Source organism: Eleginops maclovinus, chromosome 3, assembly GCF_036324505.1.
Source record: "Eleginops maclovinus isolate JMC-PN-2008 ecotype Puerto Natales chromosome 3, JC_Emac_rtc_rv5, whole genome shotgun sequence".
NCBI classification, from domain to species: domain Eukaryota; kingdom Metazoa; phylum Chordata; class Actinopteri; order Perciformes; family Eleginopidae; genus Eleginops; species Eleginops maclovinus.
The window spans coordinates 8550915-8561984 of NC_086351.1; the positions used below are offsets into that span (position 1 = coordinate 8550915).

Below are 11070 nucleotides of genomic sequence, written 5' to 3' on the forward strand. Positions count from 1 at the left end.
AGTTGTTTTTTTTCAGCCAAAATGCTCTGAAACCAACTGTAAACTACCTAATTGTGTACCAAACAGAAGACAGACACAATTAAAGACGAGCTGGTAAACATAGAGGAGCATGTAGCTGATTAAGAGTCAGATTTAAAGGGAGCATTACCTCCTGGATTGAACCTTGGTATCAGATATATAATGCAACATCCAATATGATCTTCAATTGTATAAATATGGGTTGATATTTACTGTCACATGAATGTAATAATGCCCACAAAATATTCACAATTCAGTCTTTAACTACAGTTATATTTGCATAGCTAGCTGATGGTTTTCAGTAATGACCATTATGAAAAATACTGAGTTTGTGTGTGAATACGGACAACAAAAATTAAAAATTCAAATTGAACCCCAGTAAAACAACAAGATCAGATATGTTATTAAACAACCAAACACATTTCTATCTTTTGGAGGAATTTGAAAAGTTAAAGTTATCATCCAATACAACTATGGTAACAAATGGGAAGCGAATGAGCAGAAAATTGTTGATTAAAACTAAAGCAAGAGACAAACCAGACAACCACATACAGGGACCTAATGAAACTCCTACAGTAACAAAGATGATATCCCTCCTGGCAAACTATATAAAAGCCTCGGGGTGCTGATAAACTAAAACATTGTAGATGGGCAACACTCCCAGCAGTTATCACAAAATTGAAAAAATCATATCAAATGTTTCCTGGCAACAAGAAGTCCCTCAGTGTTCGAAGCAACAGTTTTGACACAAATCCAAGGACGCCGTTGCTCATCATATCAACTGAAATGTAGTGTTTTTGTTTTTTGTACGTGCTGCTTGACTTTTCTTTGAAGTGGTTGAAGAATAACTCAACTTCAGTACCTACATTTAGCTCTGACAGGTCCAGTCGTTTCTCTTTGAGCATCTGCACTGAGTGTGTGACAGCTGTTTGTCTGATTGGACATTCCAAGTGTTTTATTTACAGTTTGCATGCCATGTTGCAAAACCGATTTTGACACGTATATTGTTGATACATTTGCACATATTGTTTATTTGCCTTTCAATTTCAAAGAGAGAGTAAGGGAGAGACATGAATATCCAGTCAGGTACATACGCCATTAAAAACAGATATGCGAGATCCTAACCATTCTTTGTCTGACATTCAAATAGATAGATAGATTAGATAGAAAACTAGCAGCTCCCCAGACTTGAATCTTACTTCAAGTGCAGAAGTAGATGATGCATAATCTATCTTCAGCTATGACACATTTACTGCAAATGGTGATGCAATCAGCTCTTGTGGGTTAAAGCTAAAGATAAACCAGGTCAACTGAATATTCCTTGTGGCTTGTGGTAGGGCTTTGACTTATACATTATATAGTCACAATGTGCCCTGTCTGCATGCACTGCAGTCTGCTGAGTTTCATTGTCCCCCAAGAGTTGCCCCCAAGTCGCCCTTTTTACCCTGCGCCTCGTTCGCAGCTGCAGGTGGCGTTTCCGTACAATATTTAACAGATCGCACATGCCTTCGCCTCCCCCCGCACCCTCCACCCCAACGGGGACCCTGCATGGCGTTTGAGCTCTGAACAGCATTACCATCAGTCCAGTGTAAATAACATGAAGTGGCAACTCATAAATAGTTAATGATGCAAAAAATCCATGAAGTCGCTCCCCTGGCTGTCTGAATGCTGCACTGCCGCCGGTTGCTACGTTTCCTGGAGTGTCTTGTGGGGAGCCCAGTGTTGGTTTGAATCATTGCCGGTGCCGTGACGAATTCACAGAGCGATTAGTAACAGGTGGTAAAACGCCACAGCAGGTTATTCAAGGCAGGCTGATATCAAAGAGCTAAAGGTAATTATAAATGTTTGCACTGCATGTCAATAGAAGTAGACATGAACATAAGACCTCAGCAGCAAATAAGCAATGACCACTTTGTTGTTATGCTCAAAGGAGCTCACTGCGCTGGACAAACTTCAGGCCTGCATGTCTGGAAACGGAGCACAGTGGGAGATTTTGAATGGAATCCACTGATGCTACTTTGTGAATAATGCAAGTACTCAAATCATCCTCCTTCCTCAGTTCACTTTAGTATTAGATAACCTCTTCCACCAGTGGCTGATCAGGATCACAGGATAGATGCAGTTACAGTTATAACAGCAAATATGTTCAAGCTGTGTCACTTTATGACAACAGTACATGACTGTAGGGCTCCTTTAAAATTAATACAGAACAATATTGGATGGATGTGTACATTTACTTGTCAGGAATGTATTGTTAGTGTTTAATTGATTTTGGCTTACTTCTCCATTGCTTGTACTCCCTCAGACCCTCAATGCCAAAATACCCTCATGGTCCACATAGACTGTCTATAATTATGTTTAATAGCTGATGACCCCCTAACATAACAAAATACTTATTTTTTGTGTTATAGTAATGAGATGTGTCCATTATTTTGTACCCGCCCTTCATATTTCCTACAAACATAAAAAAATGTATTTGTGTGTTTTTTTTTTCTTAAAACTCCACAGAGCGGAAGACTGAAAGTTTGGAATCTGCTGCAAAAACAAGAAGGTAGTGTGGCAAAATGAATACATAATGTAATGGATGGATGGATGGCTGGATGGATGGTGGATGGTGGATGGGTGATGGGTGATGGGTGATGGGTGACGGGTGACGGGTGACGGGTGACGGGTGATGGGGGATGGGGGATGGGGGATGGATAGATAGATAGATAGATAGATAGATAGATAGATAGATAGATAGATAGATAGATAGATAGATAGATAGATAGATAGATAGATAGATAGATAGATAGATAGATAGATAGATAGATAGATAGATAGATAGATAATAAAGGCAGGAACTGGCACAACAAAACTACATCCATGTTCATCAGTCCAAGCTCCTCCCGAGACTGTGTTTGAACCTTTGACTCCTCCTCTTCCTCCAGGGCCGCCACATATCCCCCTTGATGCAGCACATTAGTTTCATTGCTGAATTGGATCACCTCATGCACGCAGTGAGTTTCCCCATCAGCTGCCTGTCTGTCAGTGTGTGGATGGTAATTCGGGAAGAGGCTGGGGAACAGCTGCTCTCGCAACAGCCAATAATAATACAAAAAAAATTACTAACCTTAAAAACCGCAGAGATGCGAGTAAATTGGGAATGTATACAGCTTTCGTGGGGCCTCTCCCGTGAATTGTCTCTTCCCTGACAAGCAGCTCATTGCATTTCCCATCATGCATCTGATCGGTCATTCAGAAACACAAAACACAAATAAGTCAAGTCGACCATCTGCTTGTTAGTGGCAACTATAAAAGTGCCTGTTTTAAAATAAACAATAAAATTACTTTGACGGGCCAGAGAACACCTGAATGGAAAATCAAATATTTTGTGTTATTTAAGGTACGTGTCTGTCTGTCAACCATAAAACAAAGCTTGTCTTTAATTTATCACAGCAACACACACTATACTTGTGTCGTCCTCATTTTCTAAATCAATAATCAGCCCAGCATGCTTCATTAACAGTGACCAATCAGAGACAAGCTGGGGATCTCATTTTACAACATGAGCATTCTGAAGACATAAACCATCTGCTACTTGTAGGAACAGCAAAATCAAATTAATCCATTCTTATCATGCATTCAGATTTTAAAGCAATTAAAGATGTTCTCAGTCTAATCGCAGACACAGAAGTAGCTTGGTAATGAGGAAGGCAAACTCTTAGGTGAACTTTCCAGGGTTCTCGGCAGCGCGTTTGGAAACTTTACAAGTCTCGCACACTCCAGTGAGCCGTTAGCCCGTACAATACAGATGTTGGCAACAACAATGAATTTTTTATTAAGCATTTAATCATTGCACAAACCCAGATTTCCCATAATAGAGGGCTCAAATTCAAAATCCTGTGATGCCAAATCATCTACAGTGTAATGTTTTCTTTTTTAATATAAGAAATAAACAGCTGCCAAACAAGCGCAACTGGTTTTAAGATTGTATAAAACCCGATGATGAACTACAATGTTGAATTTACCTTAATTAAGCTTGGGGAGTTATGCTTGCCCAGAATGCTAATTTGAGCTCAGATGTGGTGCCGGTGCTTTGGTAACCTCAGAGGGCTCGGGCATCAAACCCATGCAACCACAGCTTATTACAGCATGATGCTGCCCAATTAAAATGAAGTATGGGTGGCTATAAGACAAAACACAATATGGAGCAATACTTAATTCTTACATTTACTCCTTCACCTTTTCCATTAACCTACAGTGCATACATTGGATAACACACTATCTGCTGCGAGCTACTTTCTTTCGGTTTCATCGCTGCAAACAGGACAAATTCCAACAATAGCCACCAAATTAATAAATCAGAATCACTGCAGCCTGTATGCATGTTATTGTTGAGTTGTGATTGACAATGTGCTCGTGTCACTAGAATGAGGCTTTCCATCAACGTGAGGAATTTCTTTAATAAAACTCCTTCCTTGCATGTCACTGCTAACAGGCCTTCCCACGACAGTCACAACCATCACCTGTTTCACTACAGACCAGAGCAAGCCCCACACACAAATTATCACTGAAAGCTATGGACCTTTTGATTTGATGAGGAAACACTTAAGTGTACTCCCATTTTTAAGCTTATAGTTTTCCTGAATTTAAGTACCAAGTCTTTCAGTGGAAATTGTCCTTTAAGCTTTATAACATGCAAGAAACACAATTATGTTTGTGTTCAAGGAAAATGTGCTGCTCACGTGACGTATTGAATTTTTATTCTTTCTTTTAATTCTAGATAATCAGGGCTGTATTCCTCGTTTAGTCCCTTTCCCTTCACCCCAGCACAATTTTCATTTGCACTCACATTTGTGGCCCCAGTTGAAATTCATGAAGTCCCCCTAGTGCTGGGGTTTGCTGGGCTGGCGACCAAGCCAAGAGCGCAATGAGCTCATTGTTACGCTCCGACTGCTGCTCTCGATTTCAGAGCTATCAACAGCTGTCGATCGGAGATGTCCTGGACCTCGTCCATCAATCACAGGCCCCCATCATCAGGAGACAAAACAAATAACAGCCAGCCAAATATACAGCCCAGAGTCAAACCGGTGCAACAAAACAGCCCGACACAAATGCAAACATGACTAAACTTTGAATGAAAACTCACGTCTCATGTAGTTGTTGACAGAGTGTTAAAAAGGTCAAAAGTTCAGCAGTGCGTGAAGTGTATGTGCCCTTCCTAGTAGAGCATCACATCAACGCTGCCAGGTTGAGTTTGACTCTCGCTCAGGTCACTCATGCTGCAAAAATAAATCACTGCTTTGTGAAAGCTTCAAATGTTAATATGTTTGTTACAAATCCCCCCCCCCCCCCCCACCCCAAAGGAAACAAAAGCTGCACCATGTAGTTATCTTCATTATGATATTGTGAGAGTGTACCATTTCAAATAAACTTTGTTACACCAATAAATAGTTTTATATGACTCTTGTTATATGTATCAAAGGTAATACCAAAGAAACATCAGAATGCTGCTCAGCCAGTTATTCAGTACATTATGTACCCTGATGAGTTTTGACCTCCAGTACTATGATGTTGCAATGTTTCTATGAGTGGGTCTCTGTTTTAGTTACAATATATAGATATAAAGTTGAATTTAAATTAAAAAAGAACTTAAGATAATAGTGTTTACTATTTATTTAGTATTTTATATCAATCAAGACATTTTTTCTTTGTTTTCAAGTCTTAGAACCACGTTAACAGCCCTCATTTTTAATTAATCCAAAAACTGCACCTCACTGTGCAGTGTTGCTTCAGAGGGGGCATCCTGCCAGTTGCAACCACATTGAACACCATGCTGCGTTAAAGCACACAGGGATTGCAGGATGAATATATATATACATATATATATATATACATATATATATATATATATATATATATAATATGTTAGGTCTTGAATACATTTTTAGAGCTAAAATTATTATGGTTAACAAATCTGTAATGGTTTTGATATTTAAAAGTTTAAAGAATATTTCAAGCAAGAATACACAATTCGTCTTTTTCAATAAGACCATTTTCAGTTTTTTTTATACTATTTCAATTTTACAATATTTGAAATATTTGAGTGGGAAAATCCTTAATAATGAAAATAATTGTTCTATGCTTACAGAAAGCTTCATGTATCTATTGAACATCTTACCATGTCACATTCTGTCATAAGCTACAGAGGAAGAATAATGTAAGAACGGATCTTACTAACAGAGTGCAGGTAAATAAATCATCACCCATTCCTGCCCAGACACCAACCATTGCACCATCTGGTAGCATCAAAACTATATGACACAAAGATACATAACAACAATCTAATTAAAACGGACAAACTGGATGCTCTTGCCATTAGGGAGCTCTAATTACGGGTTAAGTTTTAAACTAGAATAAAATATTTAAACAGGAAAATTATCTTTCACTCTCCAGTCCTGAATGCATTAATATGAATATGTGAAGTGCATTCGAAGTGGGACCTACAAGATGTAATTTTCCTTCATCAAAGCAGTAACTAATTGTTAAGTTTTCTGCCGTGCCATATGTGCAGTGTTGCTGGATTAGAAATGCAAAACAGCCTTTATTTTTACTCAGGTCTATAGAAGTGTTTGCTGTTTCTGCACGCGAATAAAAGCATGTTTAGAAAAACCTGTGTGTTCCCACCATCAGTTAAACATCTGCTCAGTGTATAGTCATGCAGCCTACTTGACCCACCTGACCACCATTTATATTAGTTACATCATCCTAATGTACGAATATATTATGCAAAGCCCTCCGCCTCTTGATTTTACAATAGACTTGATCTTTGCACGTGCAGACCAACAGATGTAGACACACAGATAGATACGGACACGCAGACATACACACACACACATAGTGGGTAACATGATGTTTCCCTCAAGGCCTATCAATTCCTATGTGTAGCAACCACAGATTCCAAGCCGCCATCAAAATACAAACAAGATCCGTCAGCAATTAAGGGAATACGGGGGGACATTAGAAAGACGAGCTGCTATCCGGCCTACATTCCCATTCCCTGCACAGCGGGCATTGGGATGAGTCTGGCATGGAGGCACTCATGGAAGACCCACGCATACCCTGGGTCATCTATATTCCACCCATGTTATGGCAATATTGATATTGGCAGGCAGGCTGCTGATATTGGGTACGTAATGATGCAATTAAAACAGGAGCCATTTTACTATTATTGGCAGGAATGTGTTCCCCCCCCCCCCTCCCGTTTTAGGAGGCAAATACGATTTGGAAGCAATGCAGAGATATCCAGAGAGAACCCACTCATAATAAAGGAATTCATCTTGTCATATCAGTGTCGTTTTTGGTTCATCTGTTAATGCAGTTTATTAGAGGGAGGAACTCTACTTCTCGTGGTGGCTCACATATTTACATAAAGCTATCATGCCTGCGCTGGTCTATGTTTACTTCAAATCACAGAGTACGTTGCCATAATTCACCTTGCAACAAACCATTGAGCCGAGTCTTATGTTTTGCTTAACTGCACTCAAGTTGAGCATCAAATATATAACGAGGAAGAAATGCTTTTTTTTATCCATTATTGAAGTCATCTGCAAAGATATGAGTTCTGAAAAAGAGCCCAGAATGAAAGAAAAATGCAAATTAGTTCAATAATATTGGTTTATGCACAGGTTATATACCTTGGAAATAAAAGACCTGAGTGCTTTTAGAGCCATATGTTGTTCCTTTGTTCCAAGAGGGGAGATGCCTTCATGTCACTTATGTTTCTGATTAGCAAAATGATTTATGCCACAATCACTCAAAAATTCAGACAGCGAATGTGAAAATGCATTGTGACTCCACCAGATGTGCACAATAAAACAAGATTCCCATTGTAATCTGGGGTACTTAGTTTATATGAAGCTAATATAAGGCACTCTTGGATGTGGCAAAGTCACTCTTTTTAAAATTTGACTATAAATGATTGGAAATAAATTGTGTGTTTTATGCTGGATGCCATGAGTGGGTTGATAAATTAGGAACAGTTTTGTATCCTGACTTATCTACAAGACAAACCTGGTAGAGATCACAGGGATTAATTGCTTCAGAGGTGTGAAACGCCGCTTTCCCATTCTTCCCCGCACATTCCTCGCCTAAACAATGATTAATCACCCTTTAACTATTCTCCAGAGGATGCTAGCATTTGCCAAGCCTGGCCTTATCCGCCGAAATCCGCCTGTGCAGGTTGGGGAAGGTACTTGCCAGGTACAGCGAAGGCAACCTGTCCTCATCCGTTATCAGATTAGGGAAGTGTCAGGGAGCAGACGCACAGGAGCAACGCTGTTGTTCCTCACACATCCCAAACCACTGCCCACCAACGCCTCCCCCAAAACACCCCCCCCCCCCCCCATTTTGCTTACTCTACTCACAGCCCCTCCATCTTACCTGCCTCAGCTGCCACTCACTCCAAAACCATCAGCCCCGTCAACGCTTCCCAGCCAGTCACGTGGCTGGCAGCTCGAAGCGCTGATGATCTTCTGCCAGCAGTGAACGCTGTGAATCACATCACGTGCCTCCAACTTCTACAGAGGGTAAGAAAGTGCCCTTCAAAAAGGTTTGGCTTTTTAGCCTGCCATGTAAACCCGTGGTATATATCAAATCTACCATCAGCATTTTGAGCCATATTCACAATCTGACAATATCAACAAATACAACATCCTGCAACCTCATTTCTTTCTGTACCCCTCGGTGCTGTAAGGTTTACTGTTATGTATTACTGATGTCATATCATTACCCTCTGCATTTGTCTCTAAGGTCACATAGTGCATTTGTTCTGGTTGAACGTACATTTAAATTATTATTTTCTTTTTTTATTTCTACATTAGATTTTGGGGCCTATTCGAAATAAATATCGTACAGGTTCTTTAAAGTTCTTTAAAAGGAACAGTTCGACATTTTAGACTTTGGTTTTCTGATCAAAAGGAAAAACATATACTATGTTTATTAATAAACTTTGGAGGTTCTATTTTTTAAAATCCTTTAAATCAAGTTTGACATTTCCCCATGCTTTCAATTCTATGATAAGCTAAGCTACCATCTTATTGCTTAAGCGTCATATTTAGTGAACAAACAAGAGAGTGGTAATACTTTTAACCTTTGGCAAAAAAGTGTATATCCCAAAATGTCAACAAATCATTTTAAATATATTCAATGTTCTTACTTTTACATTAGCGCTATCCGTCCCTCTATTTATCTACATTGACTAAAACTGTGCTTTCATGGGGACAGGCTGAGTCACTGGTTACTTGCACACGTGAGAAACAGCACAAACAATTAAAACCTAATACTTAAAAAACAAAACCTCATAAACTGCTGATGTGCAGTTGCTAAAAATAAAAAATCCATCCTTAAACAAACGATATAAAGAGCTTAACTACGTTATTAAGTTGAGAAACAAGACCCGTAGCGGAGATTTTGAATCATATATCCAGACTGTAAACATTCAAAGAGAAGACAATCAATAAGTCAGAGGCCTTACACAACCTGAGGACACATGTGACAACTTTGCTCTGGTCAGTTAGCAAAACGAGGTTATCCTTTTAATATTTCATGCTACCTGCAGCGACAACTGCTCACATTAATGTTAGAGACAGATAAACAGGCAGTGGGTCCCTTGCTGATCTTTTTGATGACCATGGCTCATAAGTGCAGGCTTTATCTCCATATCGACTCAGTATCCCAAATGGATAACTTGTGTTGCCTCTGATTTGCGTTGGAAGAGGAGTGAGGCGTGAAAGCTGCAGTAAAGGCAGGGACACCTCTTCCTAATGCTGTTTGAGTTGCCTGGAGGCCCTGAGGGGCTGCCTCACACTCTGCCTCAGCTCTCTGTTCCCCCTCACAGATGGACCACACTCCACCACTGTCTACTTAACGCTTCCCTGCTCTCTATCAACTGTCAAATGCAATGCTATCACTTCGCTATACAACCAAAATAGCAATTACTCAACAGGAGCTTCACCACAAATGCTGAAAGGAGAGTAGTTGCACACACATATTTTTTGCCACATGTTGACGAAACAGAGCGTATAATTCATATAAGATAAATCTGGTGTTTTCTCTAGACATGTTCCATTTACAGTAGTCTGTATATCAACAATCCCCTGAAATTATATATAATGATGACAGTCCATCTCTTAACATAGTCTGACTTCCTTGTTATGCACTAAGTCCAAAGTCATATATGCGTTTTTTTCATATAACTAAAAGAGATAAGTTGTTAAAACCGCTAGACACTAACACTTATGATAGGAGGAAACACAAATTGGAAGAAAAGGTGCTTTTTCTGGGGTGGACTTTTACTGTACCTGAAGATTTATACACAATTGCTGCATTGGTGAGGGTATCTTATTTAGCAGGAGGATATTTTTTAGTGTGGTTTACTTAACAAGTAAATAACAACACTAAAGTTCAATGTAATTAAGTAACACCAAACCCTAGTCTAACTGTATGGCTTGTTGGTGTTTTAAGTTGGGTGAATATTAAAGTTGAGACACAAATTACAATTTTTTTAGGATTACTCAACATGGGATTTGTTGATCATATCTTAACAATTAGTGTAAAGGGGGGAAAAAATACTTAAAAAAAAAAAACCTAAAGAGAAATATTTTGCAAAGCAGTAAATAGCACTTCACTTTCAGTTTATATTTACAGCACAGAAAATGTACAAACAGTTCAGCTATGACTCACCTAGCTTCAGGGCTTGGTCTTTTAACGCTGTCACAAACAAGGAAGTGCCAATCAGTTCTTTGCCTGCAGGTGTAACAAGTGGCTATTTCCAGTGAGAAAGGTGTCCTCAGATATGCCTGGCTGAAAGACTCACCTCCCAACATTAGAGCTAAGGAGCTCAACTTCACAAAATGTACATCGATTTTGTAACTCTATATCTCCATAAAACAATACTATGCACTGAATTACATTGATAGTTTAATGCTACTTGTACTTACTATGACACTAACATTGAAACATAAAAAGTAATTAAAACCTTCATGACAATAAGGAACCGTACATTATAGG

At 39.2% G+C, this 11070-nt stretch overlaps 1 long non-coding RNA gene across 1 annotated transcript in view; it reads right to left on the reverse strand.

Annotated features, from left to right (window-relative positions):
• Positions 1-10804, reverse strand: part of LOC134861410 (uncharacterized) — a 54728-nt gene extending 43924 nt beyond the window's left edge. Inside the window, exons 1-2 of the long non-coding RNA XR_010165407.1 lie at positions 10744-10804; positions 3131-3243 (exon numbers count right to left, since the gene is read on the reverse strand). This is a non-coding gene — a long non-coding RNA (uncharacterized LOC134861410). The remainder of the gene's footprint in view (positions 1-3130; positions 3244-10743) is intronic.
• Between the last annotated feature and the right edge of the window lie 266 nt (positions 10805-11070).